At 51.0% G+C, this 20,646-nt stretch overlaps 1 pseudogene; it reads left to right on the top strand.

Annotated features, from left to right (window-relative positions):
- Positions 1 to 20,336, top strand: part of LOC129657123 (epididymis-specific alpha-mannosidase-like) — a 45,193-nt pseudogene extending 24,857 nt beyond the window's left edge.
- The last annotated feature ends 310 nt before the right edge of the window (positions 20,337 to 20,646 follow it).

A 20,646-nucleotide genomic window follows, 5' to 3' on the forward strand; every position in this document is an offset into this window, starting at 1 on the left:
CAGCCTGTCCCCAAGGTGCTCAGCCTTTGTCCTCCCCCCACCACGCTTGTCCTCTCAGTCCAGGGTCAGGACAGTAGTTTCTGGGCTCTCTCGTCCCTCCCACCCCTCCCTGCAGGCAGCCAGAGGGACCCCACTGAAATACAGGCTTCTCCAGGATCCTGACACACAGGGGCTGCCAGCACTCCAGGCCCCTCCCCTCTGGGTCCTGTCCTCCTGGCCCTCATCCCACTCCCTCCTCCCCTGAAGTCCTCCAGGACCTTTGCTCACAGGCTTTCCCAGGGTCCCACGCTCACCAGGCTGTCTAGTCCCCATCACAGTCCTTCAGTACCCAGGCCTCTCCAGGCTTGGCCCAGCCCAGCCTGACCTTGCCACCTGCTTAGTTCCTCAAGGGCTCCTGGGCAGTTGCTTGCCTGGTTGGAGCAGGAGCCCTGATATCACCCCCAACCCAGGTTGCCTCCCCGGGTAACCTGGTAGGAGTCTACCCTTCATTAACACCATCTTCCTCTGTTTTCCAGGATTGAGGCTTAGGGGGCTCCAGGACATCCTAGCCACTACCGGCCTTTTTCTCCTAGATATGTTTCATTCCGGGACTGGGTTCTACGCCTCCTGAAGTGGGCTCAAGGGGCTGGCGCGGCGAGCCAGTGCTCTGCTCTACGCCGGGGAGTCCTTGTTCACACGCTTCATGTTGGCTCCACACTGGTTCCTGGACCGGGCCTGGGGCCTGCAGCAGCTCCAGAAGCTCTGCTGGGCAGTCTCCGAGGTAACACCACACCTCTCAGTGGCAGGAACAGGATGGGACCTTCCTGGGTGCGTGCTTCCCCCTCCCTAGGCCGCCAGATCCTCCCGGTCCCCGGTCACTACAGGTCCACTTGACAGATGAGAACACTGAGGTCACCTTGGGTCCCAGGACCTGTGCATGATGAAGCTGCATCAAGGCTAGGTCCCCAGACTTCCACCTGTGGCTTCAGTGAGCTTTAGAACCAGATTCACCCAGAGGGTAAAGGGCAAAGTGGAGCAGTATCGGTGCCCAACCGTCCTGGGCCAGTTCAAATCTCAGTTGAGCTGTGTGGCCTCAGGCAAGTGACTTTCCCTCTCTGAGCCTGATTCTCTCCCTGGATAATCAGAAGCCCATGTCCACCTAGACAGGTGGCAGGCAGTTGAATATGATGATACATATAAACTGCTGATCTCAGTGGCTGCCACAAAAGAACATGTCCACAAATTTCCATCTCCACTTGTCCCCCACTATACTGATGAGAACCAAGAAGTGCTAAAACTTGTCTCCAGTCAGAAATGTGCTACACTGGCCATGACATTCATAAAGAGAACTGTTGGCAGGACTAGTCATTGTGTATGTGGGAGTGGGGTGGGTGGGGAAACGGATTGACTTTCCCAACCATCAGAGTGGGGACAAACATGGCTTCACCCCATGCAGATGGAGACTCAACTCTCTTCTGTGAGGAAGAGGTAATATTGCCCCTGTAGGATGCAGACGAGTGTCAAGGTCACGTGCAGAGCATGTCTGGAGCAGGTTAGAAACTTATGGGATGACTGGGCCATGGAGGTGAAGCTGGGGAGTTCAGTTCAGTCACTTAGTCATGTCCAACTCTTTGCGACCCCATGGACTGCAGCATGCCCGGATCCCTGTCCATCACCAACTCCTGGAGCCTACTCAAACTTATGTCCATCAAGTAGGTGATGCCATCTAACCATCTCATCCTCTGTCACCCCCTTCTCCTCCTCCTTCAATCTTTCCTAGCATCATGGTCTCGTCTAATGAATCAGTTCTTCGCATCAGATAGCCAAAGTATTGGAGTTTCAGCTTTAGCATCAGTTATTCCAATGAATATTCAGGACTGATTTCCTTTAGGATGGGCTGGTGGAACTCCTTGCCATCCAAGGGACTCTCAAGGGTCTTCTCCAACACCACAGTTCAAAAGCATCAATTCTTCGGCGCTCAGCTTTCTTTATAGTCCAACTATCACATCCATACATGACTACTGGAAAAACCATAGTTTTGACTAGATGAACCTTTGTTGGCAAAGTAATGTCTCTGCTTTTTAATATGCTGTCTAGGTTGGTCATAGTTTTTCTTTCAAGGAGAAAGTGTCTTTTAATTTCATGGCTGCAATCAAGTGATTGGAGGCCCCCAAAATAAAGTCTGTCACTGTTTCCCCATTTATTTGCCATGAAGTAATGGGACCGGATGCCATGATCTTAGTTTTCTAAATGTTAAGTTTTAAGCCAACATTTTCACTCTCCTCTTTCACTTTCATCAAGAGGCTTTTTAGTTCCTCTTCTCTTTCTGCCATTGGGGTCGTGTCATCTGCATATCTGAGGTTATTGATATTTCTCCCAGCAATCTTGATTCCAGCTTGTGCTTTATCCAGTCCAGCATTTCTCATGATGTACTCTGCATATAAGTTAAATAAGCAGGGTGACTATATACAGCTTTGACATACTCCTTCCCGATTTGGAAGCAGTCTGTTGTTCCATGTCCAGTTCTAACTGTTGCTTCTTGACCTGCATACAGATGTCTCGGGAGGCAGATAAGGTGGTCTGGTATTCCCATCTCTTTAAAAATTTTCCAAAGTTTGTTGTGATCCACAAAATCAAAGGCTTTGGCATAGTCAATAAAGAAGAAATAGATGTTTTTCTGAAACTCTCTCACTTTTTTCTATGATCCAACAGATGTTGGCAATTTGATCTCTGGTTCCTCTTCCAAATCCAGCTTGAACATCTGGAAGTTCACTTGTTCACATACTGTTGAAGCCTGTTTTGGAGAATTTTGAGCATTACTTTACTAGTGTGTGAGATGAGTATAATTGTGCAGTAGTTTGAGCATTCTTTGGCATTGCCTTTCTTTGGGAGTGGAATGAAAATGGACCTTTTCCAGTCCTGTGGCCACTGCTGAGTTTTCCAAATTTGCTGGCATATTGAGTGCAGCACTTTCACAGCATCATCTTTTAGTTTTTGAATGAGCTCAACTGGAAGAAATTCCATCACCTCCACTAGCTTTTTTCATAGTGATGCTTCCTAAGGCCCACTTAACTTCACATTCCAGGATGTCTGGCTCTAGGTGAGTGATCACACCATCGTGATTATCTGGGTCGTGAAGATCTTTTTTGTACAGTTCTTCTGGTTATTCTTGCCACCTCTTCTTAATATCTTCTGCTTCTGTTAGGTCCATACCATTTCTGTCCTTTATTGTGCCCAAATTTGCATGAAATGCTCCCTTGGTATCTCTAATTTTCTTGAGGACCCCATGAACAGTATGAAAAGACATAAAGATAGGACACTGAAAGATGAACTCCCAAGGTCAGTAGGTGCCCAATATGCTACTGAAGATCAGTGGAGAAATAACCCAGAAAGAATGAAGAGATGGAGCCAAAGCAAAAACAACACCCAGCTGTGGATGTGACTGGTGATGGAAGTAAAGTCCGATGCTAAAGAACAATATTTCATAGGAACCTGTAATATTAGGTTCATGAATCAAGGCAAATTCTCCTGTTTGACAGGAGATGGCAAGAGTGAACATTGACATTTTAGGAATCAGCGAACTAAGATGGACTGGAATGGGTGAATTTAACTCAGATGACCATTATGTCTACTACTGTGGGCAAGAATCCTTTAGAAGAAATGGAGTAGCCATCATAGTCAACAAAAGAGTCCAAAATGCAGTACTTGGATGCAATCTCAAAAACGACAGAATGATCTCTGTTCGTTTCCAAGGCAAACCATTCAATATCACAGTAATCCAAGTCTATGCCCTGACCAGTGATGCTGAAGAAGCTGAAGTTGAACAGTTCTATGAAGACCTACAAGACCTTCTAGAACTAACACCCCCAAAAGATGTCCTTTTCATTACAGGAAGGGGACTGGAATGCAAAAGTAGGAAGTCAAGAAACACCCGGAGTAACAGGCAAATTTGGCCTTGGAATATGGAATGAAGCAGGGCAAAGGCTAACAGAGTTTTGCCAAAAGAACGCACTGGTCATAGCAAACACCCTCTTCCAACAACACAAGAGAAGACTCTACAAATGGACATCACCAGATGGTCAATACTGAAATCAGATTGATTGTATTCTTTGCAGCCAAAGATGGAGAAGCTCTATACAGTCAGCAAAAACAAGACCGGGAACTGACTGTGGCTCAGATCATGAACTCCTTATTGCCAAATTCAGACTTAAATTTAAGAAAGTAGGGAAAACCACTAGACCATTCAGGTATGACCTAAATCAAATTCCTTATGACTATACAGTGGAAGTGACAAATAGATTCAAGGGATTAGATCTGATAGACAGAGCACCTGAAGAACTATGGACAGAGGTTCATGACATTGTACAGGAGGCAGTGATCAAGACCATCCCCAAGAGAAGAAATGCAAAAAGGCAAAATGGTTGTCTGAGGAGGCCTTACAAATACCTATGAAAAGAAGAGAAGTGAAAGGCAAAGGAGTAAAGAAAAGATATACCCATTTGAATGCAGAGTTCCAAAGAATAGCAGGGAAAGATAAGAAAGCCTTCCTCAGGGATCAAGCTGGGGAGGGTGCCTCTGAAAGTCTGTTTTCTGCCCCAGGTCAGGGAGTCAGGTATAGGTTTTCATAAGGTCTTCAAAGTTGGGGAAGTCCATAAGCCTCTCTGACCTCAGTTTCCTCTTCTGTAAAGTGGGGGGAACTCCCACCTTCTCCACTAGCACCTGCTAAGAGGGAAAGAGAGCCCATGCCCAGTGGATCCCAGGAGGGCAGGTGCTGAGCAGGAGCAGGTCCTGACCCCACTCTCGTCCTGCTTGGGGTGGGAACACAGGTCCAGCATCACAAAGCCATCACCGGGACTCACACCCCCAAGGTGAGTGACATGTTTGTGGGACACCTGAACAACGGGATGCATGGGGTGCAGAAGCTGATGTCCGCCATCATCCAGGACAGGTTCCCAGCCCACACAGGTAAGCAAGGCCCTTGCTGGGAGCCCCTGCAGTCTGGCAGAGTCTAGGCCCCTTTCTGAGAAGAGAGCTTCTGGGACCAGGGAGGGGGCCTGATCACCTGAGCTTCAGACTCGGAGTCTCCATCCAGATGAGTCGCCAGGCCTTGTGCAGGCGATTCTACCTCTCTGGACCTCAGTGTACTCACCAGGAAATTGGGCTGACAGGGAGAGATGGGTGAGGAGTACACGGACCCTCAGCTTCTGGAAGGACACCCCCCACCCCACATTTGGGAACCGGGACAGCGCCATGAACAGAGTGTGGCTGCATGTCTGAGGCCCCGTCTCTGTCTGTCCCTCTCCCTGGAGTCTTCAGGGTTGGTCTCACCTGCCCCAGTTTCCCTTGTTCCAAGGGGCACCCGGGTGTGTGGAGTGTGTCACACGACAGCGAGTAAACCTCTTGTGTGTGTGCAGGCCTTGAGCCTGGGGGATACTTTGCTGTGATCTACAACCCCCTGGCCTGGACAGTCACCACCATCATCACCCTGACTGTGGACTTCCCCAAGGTCAGCGTCACAGTTGAGTCAGGCCACCCCGTGCCTGCACAGGTATGGGCAGGAATCCTGCCTCAGTTGCACTCGCGATTGCTGCCTCTGTTCTAGGCAGGGACCCCCGAGAAGTGAGGGCCATTTTAGTGAGCAATGACAACCCCACTATGAGGACATTGTCCTCAGGGTCAGTGGGATCCACCCAAAGCACTGATCCTAGGCTTTGGCATCTGATTTGGCCTGAAATCCCTTCTACCGTCCCCAACCTGGGAGGTCTCCTGGTGTGGGCTGCATGGGTGACATCTGCCCATACAGGGCTATATACAATATTATAAGGGCTTCCCTTGTGGCTCATATGGTAAAGAATGTGCTTTCTGTGCTGGAGACCCGGGTTTGATCCCTGGGTCAGGAAGATCCCCTGGAGAAGGAAATGGCAACCCACTCCAGCATTCTTGCCTGGAAAATCGCATGGACAGAGGAAGCTGGTGGGCTACAGTCAGACACAACTGAGCAACCAACACTTTCACTTTCATAATATTATCAAAATTCCCACTTTGTATAGGAAAATCCATGCAGAGTCTTACAAGCGGGTCTTTATGGAAGTGCTTTGTTAGGGGCTGGGGGCAAATTCCTGTCTTGGCAACACCCGCATCCAGTATGAGTGGGTGGTCCCGCCCCATCTCCTCCCAAGACCTGGAACTGGATGTGGTCCCAGACAGCACCCTACTTGTCACCCAGCTGACTCTTCCTTGGGGAGGTGGAGGAGGTTCTGCCATCAGCAACCTTTCAGCAAACACTCCTGAACGCCCACTCTGGGCCCCTGGACACTGGAGGCCCCATGGATTCAGGAATCAGACACAGAACTGGACAGTTAAGGCATGGAGTGAGGACCTAGCAGTCCAGGCAGTAGTCCTTAACTGAGACCGAGAGGAAGGGTTCCTCTGACATTGATGGGTATTGGTTTGAGCAGACTGAGCACATAACATCCCCCTCCCCAACCAAAAGCGATACCCACTAAGAGTAAATGTTCTTAAAGATGATTGAACACCTACTATGTGTCAGGCCTTAATCTAGGTGCTGGAGAAAATTACCAAGCCAACAAAAGTCCGTGCCCCCTGGGGGCTCATATTCTAGCAGGGGGATCCAGACAGGAGCAAAATAAGAAGGCAGAGAATGTGGCCCAGGATAACTGTAGTGGAGGAAAAGCTTCAGGACACGTTTGGGGGTATGGGTGGGGCCAGATGCCTGCTTTTGTTCACAGAAAGGCCGAGTTGGAGGGTCTATTACTGACCAGGGTAAATGTGTTGGTTGCTCAGTTGTGTCTGACTCTTTGCGAGTCCATGGACTTCAGCCTGCCAGGATCCTCTAGCCATGGGATTCTCCAGGCAAGAATACTGGAGTGGGTTGTCATTTCCTTCTCCAGGGGAATCTTCCTGACCCAGGGATTGAACCCAGGTCTCCAACATTGCAGGCAGATTCTTTACCATCTGAGCCACCAGGGAAGCCCCACTGACCAGGGTACTTGACATTTTTAATTAATAGAAGTTGATCAGAGGCCAGACCAAGAAATTCAGGCAAGACTTTAGTGGGGCCCCTGTGGCAGCATGGAGGCGGGGCGAAAACAAACAACAGCTTCCCTTGCTTGCTTGTTTTCCAAAAGGGGAGCTGGCTGTTTCTATGGGGTGAGGGTAGGGGTGCGCCCAGGAGTTGGGTCGGAGGGGTGGCTGAGGTGTTTGTGCACCCCTTAGGTGGTGGTGTGTGCAGGGCCCATGCTTTTGTTCTGACCCCTGCTTTGCCTCCAGACTTTTTTTTTTTAAGTGACAGTTAAGTTTTTTGGTCTTTTTGTATCTTTTGTCCAGAATTTGCCCCCAGCTGGGCATGTACGTGGTTATTTTTGGTCCCATACAATTTCTTTGTATTTTGTTGCTAGAGGAGAAGTGTGTCCAAGCATTGCAGTACTGCAGCAAAGGGGCCCAGGTCCCAGTCCATCTTATAAGGAGCCACATAAATTTGCTAATAGCCCCCCCCACCACAAAACCCCCATCAGAAGCCCAGAAATGGCACCTGTTCCTTAAAGAGTCAGGGGGCTCCCTGCATGGACCCAGAGTCCTCATCCTGTCCCTAAATCAGATAACTTGGAGATAGGGAAAATCCTGGAGGGATGACCTGAAAACCTCCCTCCTCTGGGAAATTGGAGGATGAAGAGACAAGAGCGCTCCCTCCAAAGAGGAGGCCCTCTGGGTCGAGGGAACAGCGTAAGAGAGGCAGGAAACAGCAGGGAGAGTTGGGAAGGAGGGACCTTGGTTTTTCAGCCCCAAAGGAGAAGGGAAGGAGGAGGGAGAAGGGGCTGGGCTAGGACCCTGTTGAGCAGAGAGGATGCAGGAGGGGAGCCCAGCTCAGCCCAATGATGGATGACCCTGCTGCCCCCCTGGGGAGCGAGCACTCCATCCAGGAGGTGTGTAAGCCCAGGGTTGCTAAGGAGACTGAGATGTCTTCCGCCTGTGACATCCGTCATGTGATCCTGTCCCTCTGGCCTTGCAGGTTCAGAACTCAAAGGAGATGCCATCTGTCTATGACCTGCTTGTGCTGACCACGATCCCAGGACTCAGTTACCGGTATTATGTCATCAAGCCCAGCAGGAGGGTCAAGGGGGACACTCAGGTGACTGAGGCCACGATGGCCAACACTAAACAGTTTGGCCGCAGACCCAGGAGACATGACTCAAGCATGGGCAGGCGCCTGGTGCACGTGGAGAATGACTGCTACACCGTGTACCTGGACAAGGACACCAACCTGATGCACAGCATCTGGGAGAGGTGAGGTGCAGCCATTGCTGCCTCTGAGGCCAGGAGGGTCCTGGGACCCGGGCAGGTAATGCCCCACCTGCCTCTTCACTTCCTCACTGTCATGGCAAGGACGTGATGGTCGTGAAGACTCTTGCTGTGTAGCCAGCTTCATTTGTAGGTTGTGTGAGTCTAGGCTGGGCCATAAAAGCAACCAGGACCCATAGGATCCAGCATGGGAAGTCAGCAGAGGGTGTGGGGGGCAGCAGAAATGGGGTACAACAACCCCAGCACATGTGAGCTTCCCTGGTCAGGCAGGGAAAGCTGAAGCCTGCAGGCTGGCTTTGGGCTCCATCATCACTCAAGCCCCACGCCCCTTCTGGGATGCCCCTGAAGGGCCGGCTCCAGCTCGCCATCCCTTTCTGCCCACCCACGGGTGCCCCACACCCAAGCCCCATCCCTGCCCAGCCCTTCCCAGGAGTGTCCTGCTGTCCATCTGCCTGGCCCCTGTGTGTCTTGAGGTGCTTTGGGCTCAGGTGAGGGAAGGTGTGCTTCTCACCAGGCTCCCTCATCTCCCAGTAGGGGTACAACCAGCACCTGCCACACAGTCAGAGAGGGAAGCCTGTTGGAATAGACAGAGGGTGGCTCAGAGGAGGCTTGGCAGGGACGAGACCCAGAGCCAGGCCTGAGGCCTTGCAGTCTGCAGGGAATCCGTGGGTCAGATGAGCGGACAGTGGTTCCTTAGAAGGACCTGCCTGTGCAGAGGCCTGAGGGGGGCAGCCACCATATGCGCAGACCACCCCAGGGCCAGTTTGCTGGAGAAGGGCCTTTGTTCCTTCATATATGACAAGCGTGTTGATATATTTCACATACCATACAAGTCTCCACGTTACACTGTACATGTCTGTGCTGTTTCCTGTATTCACAGAGGTGTGCAGGAAACGCCACAGTTTTCAGATATTTCCATCACCTCCAAAAAGAATCCTCACGTTCCCCATTTTCACCTCCCCCAGGGCCGTGGCTACTGGAATCTCCTTTCTGTCTCTCTGGATTTGCCTCTGTGGGCATTTCCTGCAATGGAATCACACCACCTGGGATCCTTTGGAGACTGGTTTCTTTCACATAGGATCACGTTTCCAAGATTCATCCACATGGCAGCAAGGATGAGACCCTCATTCCTCTTGAGGGCTCAGTAATATTCCATTGACAGATATGCCACCCAGGTGGCCACTACAGAGGCCACTTCTGTTCACTCCTGGTTCCAGGCTGGTGTCTGTATAGAGGCTTGTGAGCCTGGTTCCCATCAGAGGGATGGGACATCAACAAGAGGATAATGCTCTTTTCTCTTTCCCACCACTGCAGGCAGAGTAAGCAAACCATACAAGTGACTCAGCAGTTCATGGAGTACGAGGCGAACGGTGATGAGGATCAGGGACCCATTTCCGATAACTATGTGTTCACGTCCAATGAAACCATGAAGCCAGCGTGGGAGACTGTGGGAATGGAGATCGTCGAGGGGGAGCCCCTGACCGAGATCCGGCAATACTTCTACAGGTGAGGTCGGCCCCTCTGGTTGTGCCCAGCAGAGGTGGGTGCTCATGGGCAGATGGATGGTGAAATGTGTCTGCTCCAGACCCCCAGCTCCTGCACCTGTGCGCACACACGGGCCTATCTCAAAGAACGTTCGATGCAGACATGAGTTGGTCCAGCCTCTGCAGTCCCGGCTGTCTTTGCCTGTGCTGTCTCCTTGGTGGCATCTAAGTCCAGAGGTGGGCCAGCAGCCCGTGGTGGCAATGACATTGCACGCCAAAGCAGTTCTTGTGTTTTCATTAACAAAAGAGAAATAAACCACCCAGGCCTGGCCAGATGCTCCGGGCCTTCAGGGAAGGGGGGCTCCTCCTGTTTATTGCCCAAGAAGCCCCTCTGCCCATGTGGCCCTGCAGGAAGGAGGGAGGGGGGAAACAGGAGGAGATGAAGGTAGGAAAGAAGCAGGGACAGGCGTCTGGAAGTCTCCCCCAGCTTGACGTATCTCTTCTGCTCCTCCTCCAGGACAGTGAATGACAGGGACCCCACGTACACCGTCTACTCCCGGCTGGCCCGCGGGCCCCCGGGCGCTGACGGGGAGCTGCTGTGTCATCGCATAGAGCAGGAGTACAGGGTGGGCCCCTTGGAGCTGAACCGCGAGGCCATCTGGAGGACCAGCACCAATCTCAACACCGCCCGGGTCCTCTACTCCGACAACAATGGGTACCAGGTGCAGCGCAGAGCCTACAAGCACCATGAAAACAACATCGCCCGGGTACGCTCTGTGGTGCCCCGTGGTCACAGGATCCACAGAAGCAGTTCTGATGGCACTTTGCCAGAAGACTGGAGGGACCCCCTTTAGCTCCAGCAGCAGAGGCCCCCAGAGCATCTCCCAGAATCTTTGTCGCCCGTGTGTGCTGTTAGGGGCTGAGACCCAGCTTGTTCAGACCTGTGGTCAGAGCTCTGGTGCCCCTATATATGAGGAAAGTCCCTGAGGTCCACTGTGGGCACCGCATGTCCTCCTCTGTCAGATGACTGACCTGCTGGGATTTCTCTGAGGATGAAGCAGATGGTGCCTGTCCAGGCCTGAGCGGGTGTGACCCTCCTTTGCTGCTCTTAGTCGAGCCACTGCCTGGTTGCCTGGGAAACCGCACAGGCTGATTTCTGAAATCAGTTCAGCTCTGAGATGCTTTGCCCCCAGCAGCGTGACCTGGGGCAAGTCCCTTGGCTTCCCTGGGCCTCGGTGCTCTCCTGGGAAATGGGGTAACCTCCCCTCAGCGCCGTGCAATCCGCGGGGATGATCCAGGAGCAGTGCCAGGCTGGGCACCTCCTGAGCCTCAATCCATGTGAGTTCTTTCTCCTTCCAGTGGGGAATGTGCCCCTCCCTGCTCTATCTTCCTTGAGTTTCTGGTCCCTCTCATCCCTGTTGGCTGGTTCTCACCCTCTGTGGCCTGGGCTCCAGAGAGTCCAAGGCCCTCAGCCCAGGACATCTTGCTCCAACAGAGCAAAGGGTGTGGACTGTGTGACCACTTTCCAGCCCAGGCTTGAGCGCTTTACTATCGGGCAACCATTAGCCTATCTCAGACTGGACGGACACACAAGCCTTCATTCCCTTCCTGCCACAGTTTCTCAGGGATGCTTTGGGGGCCCCTTTTACAGCTGGGGAAACTGAGGTGATGGACAGGGAGGCCTGGCGTGCTGCGGTTCATGGGGTCACAAAGAGTCGGACACGACTGAGCGACTGAACTGACTGAACTGAAACTGAGGCTTGGGCACCCTGAGTCCCCCAGCTCGTAAGGTCAGGAAGCAGTGGGGCTGGATTTGAATCCCAGGGCGTCCATCTCACAAGTCAGAGCCCCTCCCCAACACCACCAGTGCCACCCCGAGCTGCCGCTGTGCCTGTGGGGGAGGCTGGTGGGGGCCCGAGGGAGATGCCTGCTCAGGTGGCCCACTTGGCCCATGACCATGACCACCACTCTGGCAATATTTCTGTCCACAGAATTACTACCCCATGACTCAGTCGGCCTTCATCCAAGACAGACAGAGCAGGCTGGTGCGGCTGTCGGAGCAGGCGCACGGCATCTCCAGCCAAGGGAGCGGGCAGATGGAGGTAGGAGGAGGCCCCTCTGGTCACCACGGGCCCGCCAGGGGCCAGGCGGGGCCTGTCAGGTGACTCTTCCCTGCAGGTCATGCTCCATCGGCGGCTGTTGATCAAACAGCAGTGGGCCCTGTCTGTCAACGTCACGCTGAACGACACCTCGGTTGTCCACTCGGTGCTCTGGCTCCTGCTGGGACCCTCGACCCTCACCAGGGACCTCGGCCAGAGGAGCGGGGTGGCGCTGCAGCACAGACCCGTAGTGCCGACTCGAGAGCTGAGGGTAAGAGGGCCGCCTTTCAGTGCACCTGCCATCCCTCCCCGGGGCGAGCGACGGAAATAAGCTGGTGCCCCCAGGAGTCTGAGCTCCTTTGGGGCAGGAAGGGACCTCAGGGACCTCAGATTCAACTCTTTCACTTTAAATATGGACAAACTGAGGTTCAAAGAGGGTCAATGATTTGAGATCATACAGCTAGTAAAGGTAGATTTGGGACTCACCCGTATCCCCCTGTACATCTTTTCCCTGATTCTCCTCCTTTTTCTTCCCTAATGTATTTTTCTCTTTCTTAATATGACGTTTGTCACCAAGTTATTTCAAGTCTTCTTTATTGAAAAGAAGAGTTTTATCTAAATCCAGATATTCTGTCAACAGGTGAGGGTGATTCTAATTCCATGTTCTGATCTGCAACATATATGAGTTGTCTCCACTGAGACTTCTGTAGATAAACATCCTTACAGTGTGATATCTTTATTGAAATAGGTGAACACAAAATGCATTAAACAATGATTCCATTTAAAGATGCTGCTATGGAGAAGTCTTAAAAAATTAAAGACCTAAATCCAATATACGGGGCTGGTCATTCTCACTACAGGCATACCTCAATTTATATGCTTCCCTTTACTGAGCTTTGAAGATATTGCTTTTTTATTTTTAACAATTGAAGCTTTGTGACGACTGTGCATGGAGCGAGTCTATCTGCACTATTCTTCCAATAGCATTTGCTCAGTTCACATCCATGTGCCACATTTTTATAATTCTTACAATATCTTAAACTTTTTCATCATTATTAAATTTATTATGGGGACCTGGAATTAATAACCTTCAATACTGTTATTGTGAAAAGATTACAGCCCAAAGAAGGCTCAGAGGAGATATTATCTTTTTCAGTCAGTTCAGTTCAGTCACTCAGTTGTGTCTGACTCCTTGCGACCCCGTGTACTGCAGCACGCCAGGCCTCCCTGTCCATCACCGACTCCCGGAGCTTACTCAAACTCATGTCCATACAGTTGGTGATGCCATCCAACCATCACATCCTCTGTTGTCCTCTTCTCCTCCTGCCTTCAATCTTTCCCAGCATCAGGATCTTTTCCAATGAGTTGGTTCTTCGAATCAGGTGGCCACAGAATTGGAGCTTCAGCTTCAGCATCAGTCCTTCCAATGGATATTCAGGACTGATCTCCTTTAGAATGGACTGGGTGGATCTCCTTGCAGTCCAAGGGACTCTCAAGAGTCTTCTCCAACACCACAGTTCAAAAGCATCAATTCTTCAGTGCTCAGCTTGTTTTATAGTCCACCTCTCACATCCATACATGACCACTTTAAAAACCGTAGCCTTGACTAGATGGACCTTTATGGACAAAGTAATGTCTCTGCTTTTCAATATGCTGTCTAGGTTCGTCATAACTTTCCTTCCAAGGAGTGAGCGTCTTTTAATTTCATGGCTACAGTCACCATCTGCAGTGATTTTGAAGCCCCCCAAAATAAAGTCTCTCACTGTTTCCATTGTTTCCCCATCTATTTGCCTTGAAGTGATGGGACTGGATGCCATGATCTTAGTTTTCTGAATGTTGAGCATTAAGCCAACTTTTTCACTCTCTTCTTTCACTTTCATCAAGAGGCTCTTTAGTTCTTCTTCACTTTCTGCCATAAGGGTGGTGTCATCCGCATATCTGATGTTATTGATATTTCTCCTGGCAATCTTTTTTTTTTTTTTTTCTCCCGGCAATCTTGATTCCAGCTTGTGCTTACTCCAGTCCAGTGTTTCTCATGATGTACTCTGCATAGAAGTTAAATAAGCAGGGTGACAATATACAGCCTTGACGTACTTCTTTTCCTATTTGGAACCAGTCTGTTGTTCCATGTCCATTTCTGTTGCTTCCTGACCTGCATAAAGGTTTCTCAAGAGGCAGGTCAGGTGGTCTGGTATTCCCATCTCTTTCAGAATTTTCCACAGTTTATTGTGATCCACACAGTCAAAGGCTTTGGCATAGTCAATAAAGCAGAAGTAGATGTTTTTCTGAAACTCTCTTGCTTTTTCGATGATCCAGTGGATGTTGGCAATTTGATCTCTGGTTCCCCTGCCTTTTCTATAACCAGCTTGAACATCTGGAATCTAATTGGTCCTGATCAAATCACATGATCCAAGCCTGACCAATCACTGTGGCCTGAGGTGTTGTGAGGCATCAGCATCTTCAGCCAGAGCCCAGAGTTGAACAGAACGTTTCCTAGAAGGAGGAGAGCTGAGGTCCCTCTGAGCAGAGATAGCAATAGATGACAAAAAAGGGAGCTGACATCCCAGACCTTGAACAGCAAAGAGAAATCTAAGCTAACTTCCTATGTGATCTCGAAGAGATGAAGTTCCCTCTCTGGGCCTTGTCTCTTCGTTTGTAATTTAAAAATGGTTGCACTAGAGATTCAAGGTGGTTTGAGGCATTTTCAACAATAGATGCTTCAGGCTGCCTGTGGTGTGGGCCACAGATGGGAGGGGTGTGAGATTGAATGAAATGGGTGACTTGGTGGGAGAACTCTGAATGCCCGGAGGAAACGTTTGGCCCAAACCCTCTCCTTGCATCCATCTGCCTTGCAGAGACTGCCGGGATTCACCCACGCCCCCAGCACCAAGAGGCTGAGACACTGCCCCCAAGCGTCCACCTGCAGATCCTCAGCATCCCAGGCTGGACGTACAACTCGAACCACACAAAGCACGTGAAGAATCTTCGGAAAGGTGAGGCAGGTGTTCAGATGTCCAGACTCACTCCCGTCTTCACATGTCAACCAGGTCCCCAAGCCCGTCACCAGACAAAGGCGCTCTCCCCAGAGTCATCCAGGCTCTGTGAGGTCACCCAGTTCCCTTATCTGCCAAATGAGGAGACAGAGGCCCACTGAGAGGCAGGTCACTCAGCAAGCCAGGGACAGGTGGACCTGGATGCCATCTAGAACGCAATGACGGTATACAGAGGGGAGCCCCCAGCAAGGCATCTGGGAGGACCTCCTGGTGGAGGAAACAACTGCCAGAAAGCAACGCATCATATTGCCAAAGCCCCTGGTGCACCTTATCTGCCCCTTTACACCCTTGCCAACAAAGGTCCGTCTAGTCAAAGCTATGGTTTTTCCAGCAGTCATGTATGGATGTGAGAATTGGACTATAAAGAAAGCTGAGTGCTGAAGAATTGATGCTTTTGAACAGTGGTGTTGGAGAAGACTCTTGAGAGTCCAAGGGAAATCCAAGGAGATCCAATCAGTCCATCCTAAAGGAAATCAGTCCTGAATGTTCATTGGAAAGACTGATGCTGAAGCTGAAACTCCAATACTTTGGCCACCTGATGCGAAGAACTGACTCATTGGAAAAGACCCTGATGCTGGGAAAGATTGAGGGTGGGAGGAGAAGGGGATGACAGAGGATGAGATGGTTGGATGGCATCACTGACTCAATGAGTTTGAGTACACTCTGGGAGTTGGTGATGGACAGGGAGGCCTGGTGTGCTGCAGTCCATGGAGTTGCAAAGAGTTGGACACAACTGAGCAATTGAACTACTATTTACACTCAGCATCTCAAACATGGGGCTGACTGTGCCTCAGCCAACCCCCTATTTCCAGAGACCCTCCAAGGGCTGGCACACTCCAGTGTAAGGTCTGCAGGATGAGAAGCAGGAGGGAAAGGAAGAGGCAGAGGCCAAATACCACCTTTGTGGCTAATAAAGTGGGCATTGGAGGCTGTGGCTCTATCCTGCAGCCAGGTGACTTCCTAACACTGACCTCTGGGGCATTGCTCCATGTGTCACAGAAGAGAAAGGGGGAACCCCTGGCATGGTAGAGCCTTCCCTATAGACCTGTATGTGTTGCCAAGCCTGCTGAGAGCATGCCTCATGGAGGCAGTTGTACCTAAGAGGAGGAAAAGGGGCTGGACCAAGCAATTCTTTCTTCTAAAGAGAAGTGAGTTGGGGCCAACTCTGTGGAGCATCAGTGGATGGTGTGAGGGTCCCCTGCCTCCCTAGACCATTAGAATCCCAAATCTCAATCACCATCTTCATCACAACCATATCTTCATCATCATCACCATCAACACCATAATCACCACCACCACCACCGTCATCACATCATCCTTTTCGGGAGCCAGAAGACCTTGTCTGTTTCTAGAGCTGCAGTCTGTAAGCACCTCAACTAGGAAGGCAGAGAAGAGGTTTTGCAAGCCTCCTATGCTGCAATAACAAAGAACCCAAATTCTCAGGGTCCAAACATAACACAAGGTTATTTTGCCCTTACCCCACATATCCGGGGGTCGGGGGATGCAGTCAGCAGGGAAGTTCTTCTCGTGTGGTCACCAGGGACCCAGCAGATAGATGCAGCATTACAACACATGCTTCCTCACCTCAGAGGCAGGAAAAAGCCTTGCTCATGGTTGGGTCATCCTTGGGGTTAGGAGACCCTTCACAGGGGCCAAGGCAGAGAGTATGTTCCAGAGATCTGGAAGATTTCAGGACAGGAACAACGATGATCATAAAGTGAATGAGGATGAAGACTTTTCAGACATTGGCATCTGTCCCTGTGTGGGTGGTGGGAAGCCTTAACATTGCCTGAGTCTGGGTTGGAATTCTCCCTTCTCCTTCTTCCTTCCATGCCAGCTGTGTGGCCTTGGGCAAGAGCCCACCCCTCTCTGAGCTCTGGTTTCTTTAGTGTCAAGTGGGAACCATGTTTGCTGCTGTTTAGGGAGGTTGAAGATGTGAAAAGGAGCTGAGTGTGTAAAGTACCAGGCATGGTCAGGGGTCCTCACTGCCACCTGCCTTCTGCCCCCAAGACAATAAAGGAGAAGCCAAGGCAGAGTTCCGCCGAGTCCTGCTGCGGCTCCACCATCTGTAGGAGGTGGACGAGGACCCTGTCCAGTCTCAGCCTGTGACGGTGAATCTGCAGGTAACCTGCCCCGCCCCACATCCGGCTCCTGGATCACTGAGTCAGGACCCATGAGCAGATGAACACAAGGCAGGCAAAGCCCAAGTGTGACGATCCTGACTCAGATGCCACCTTGGCAAAGACATGCATCAAGACTATCATGAAAGGGAGTGAGGGTCAGTGTCGGGGGGTATCAGGGCACCCCTACCCCGCTTCCTCTCTCTTCCTGGTCTTGATTTTTCAGTGATTCCAACATGCATGTGTTTTGTTTGTTTTGTCCTTTTTTCTCGTGGTAAATCTTTATGAGAAGTGAAAGTGTTTATCGCTCAGTCGTGTCTGACTCTGCGACTCCTCGGACTATAGCCTGCCAGGCTACTCTGTCCATGGGATTCTCCAGGCAAGAATACAGGAGTGGGTTGCCATGCCCTCCTCCAGGGGATCTTCCCAACCCAGGGATTGAACCTGGGACTCCTGAATTACAGGCAGATTCTTTACCATCTGAGCCACCAGGGGACACTAAATCTTTTTATACAACACAAATAGCATTTGAGTTATCCAAAAAAAAAACGAGGGAAATTTTGAACAGACTTCCTGGTAAGTGATCAGAGTCACACAACCCAAGGTGAAAGTCCAGGCATCTCTGCTGGGTGTCTAGGCCTCTGGGCTCTGAGCCTCAGTCTCCTCATCTGTAAATGGGGAGGTCAGAGACTTTGTCCAAAGGGATGCTGAGAGGTTTTGGGTGATGGTGTACACGCAGGTGCGTGGCACCCTGGGGGCCGATGGATAGCTCTGTGCCCAGACTCCAACCTCGGTCCTCCTTCCCCTCCTGACCCCAACATCACTCTCTGACCCCCACACCAGGTAAGGCTGTTTCTGCACAGCCCAGCCACATCCCTTCCCCAGAAGATATGTGAAGACACCTCATTTCTTTCCAGTCTGCACTCTTTATGGAGCTCTGAGCTCTTTAGTCATCTCCTGCTCACAGGGAATTTCTGTAAATCTTTCTGTTGTTGCCTTGGTTTCACTGATACCTGTGGTCTCAACACAATCTGGGAGAATCCCAACAACCCCACCCGGAGCCAACGTTATGGTACCTTCCCAATGTCCCCCTTTCCCAGCTCTTACCATGGAGACAGGGGTGGGGGAATGATCTCTTTCCTTGCCTCACTTTCATCAGAGACAAGACCAACTTCATCTTCCCACCTGACCTTAACAGCGTGCTGGCCTTGTTTCTTCCTACTTGTCACCTTTTGCTCACGAGCTGGTACCAGCCTCAGAAGCAGATGTAGAGGTGGTGGGGGTGGACGGAGTGGGGATGGTAGCAGCAGCAGAACCTCACCCTCCACACTTTCTCCTGCCATCAGCACAGGGGAGCTCCTGCAGAACAACCCCCAGCCGTCTGGTCAGCAGACTGTCCTCTCCAGGGCAGGGCCAGAATGACTGCCCTGCCTTCCCTCTTTGCACAGTCAGTGCATTTTGGGGAAAACGGGATGGATACCCAAGACTGACTGCATCCCAGGGGAATACAGGGCACCATCTGAGCATCTCCGGGAGGAGGGACTCAGTGATGAGAGCAGTTCTAAGTGCCTGCCACCTCTTGGCGTGCCCATCCAGCTCAGCCCCCCTGGGGAGAATGTGCCTCCCTGGCCTCAGTTTCTTCATCTATATATTATATAGACTGCTGTTCTTTACATGGAGATTTACTCTGAGAATGACATGCAGGAAGATGTCATGCCCTGGGCCTGGGTGTTTCCATGCCTGCCGCTGTTTTGTCCTCTGCTCTGGGGCTGGGTGCTCACCCCTCTCTGTGCTTCTGTTCTGCAGTCTGTGCTGCAGGGTCTGGGCTCCGTGGTGTCCGTGGAGGAGCGCTCGCTCACAGGGACCTGGGACGTGAGCACACTGCAGCGCTGGCACCGGCCAGCTCAGGAACCCGGCCACCTCAGAGGCTTGTGCACCCCGGTTCAGGCTGCCCCCCAGCCCGGGATTCCCTGCCTGCCCCTCACCTGGGCTCGGGAGCTGGACAGACCTGGCTCAGATCCCAACTCTGCCCCCTAAGACCTGTGTGACCCTGAACAAGCCGCTCTCCTTCTCTGAGTCTAAGCCTTCTTGAATCTACCACAGTAGGTTAAGGAAGGGTTCAATTCAATCTCCACTTGCCAGGACTCCACACAGCATGTGTGTGTGTGTGTGTGTGTGTGTGTGTGTATGTGTGCATGCGTGCACATACACACATGCGTGCGCACATACGCACAAGCACACACGCCTACAGATATGTCCAAGATTACAATCCTGCCCAGAATGCAAGTGTACCCTCAGCAAGTTCTGACGTCTCCCGTGCAGTGCATTACATCGCACACCCCACAGTTAGCTCTTGGAAACTGCTTCATCCTGATTCGTGCCTCTCAGTCTATACTTGTGCTGTTTCTTCTTGGAATGCCCTTGGACATCTGGACAGCTCCTAATCAAGCTCCCCCAGGTTCAGGTTTGGGTCAGCTGCCTCCTTTGCTGTGTCTTTCCCCTCATTTTGATCTGATTCTTTATCTCTTGTCTACTGCACATAACATAGTCTGGGTACATAGGTAGATACATAGTCACTATTTGGTAAATGGATGAATGGAAGGATGGTTGATAGGAAAAAAGGCTGTGAGAAAGGAGGGTAGGTAGATGGACGCTGGATGGGTGGATTATGGGTGATGGATGGATGATGGATGGATTGACAGATGACAGGAAGTAAGGAGGCTGAATGAGCAATTTATGGATGGATAGAAGGAAGTGGAAGGAAGGAGAAAGGATGAAAGATGGATTGTTGAGTGGGTAGAAGTTGGATGGATGGATAGAAGTAAGAAAGATGGAGAGCAGCATGGATGTATGGATGGAAATGTGATGGATGAATGGATGGCTGTAAGGAGGATGTATTGGTGGAGGATAGATGGATGGTTGGGTGGATGGACGATGGATGAATGGATGGAGGTTGGGTAGGTGAATGAGAATGAATGTATGTATGATTAGACCAAGAGATGGATGAATGGTTGTATCGAAGGATGGGTGGATGAATGGATAAATAGGTTTCATCCCAAGGGTGAAGCATGAAAGCGAGGGTGTAATAGGGAACAGTGTTGTGGGCGGATGCTGGAAAGAGGCGACCTGGGAAAGCTGGTGGCTCCAAGGGGCAACACTGGACAGATCATCTCTGTCCTCGCAGGCAATTCCAGCCATCCTTCACTGCATCCAGGGAGTTTCACCATCACCATCCATCCAAAGGAAATCCGGACGTTCTTCATTTACTTTAAAGAGAGATGAGCCCTTGGCAGATTCTGTGGCCCCAGGAAGAATAGCCAAGTGGAATGCTGAGCAGGAACAGCTGCCAATCTGGTGGGTGAAGGCAGGAAATGGATGGACATGGGGTGTTTTTGTTTCTCAAATAAAACTTGCATTAAGGATCTGTTTCTTCCCCTGCACACTAGAGCCAGCCTTCTCTCTCCCCTCCTCTTGTGAATGATACATACACGCTCACACTTCCTCCTCCATTCCAAGAGGCAAGACAGGAAGTTCCTCTAAAAACAGCAGGAATACCCACAGTGGTGCCAAAATTAATCGGCCTGCAGGCCCT

Source organism: Bubalus kerabau, chromosome 7 (assembly GCF_029407905.1).
Source record: "Bubalus kerabau isolate K-KA32 ecotype Philippines breed swamp buffalo chromosome 7, PCC_UOA_SB_1v2, whole genome shotgun sequence".
Lineage (NCBI taxonomy): Eukaryota > Metazoa > Chordata > Mammalia > Artiodactyla > Bovidae > Bubalus > Bubalus kerabau.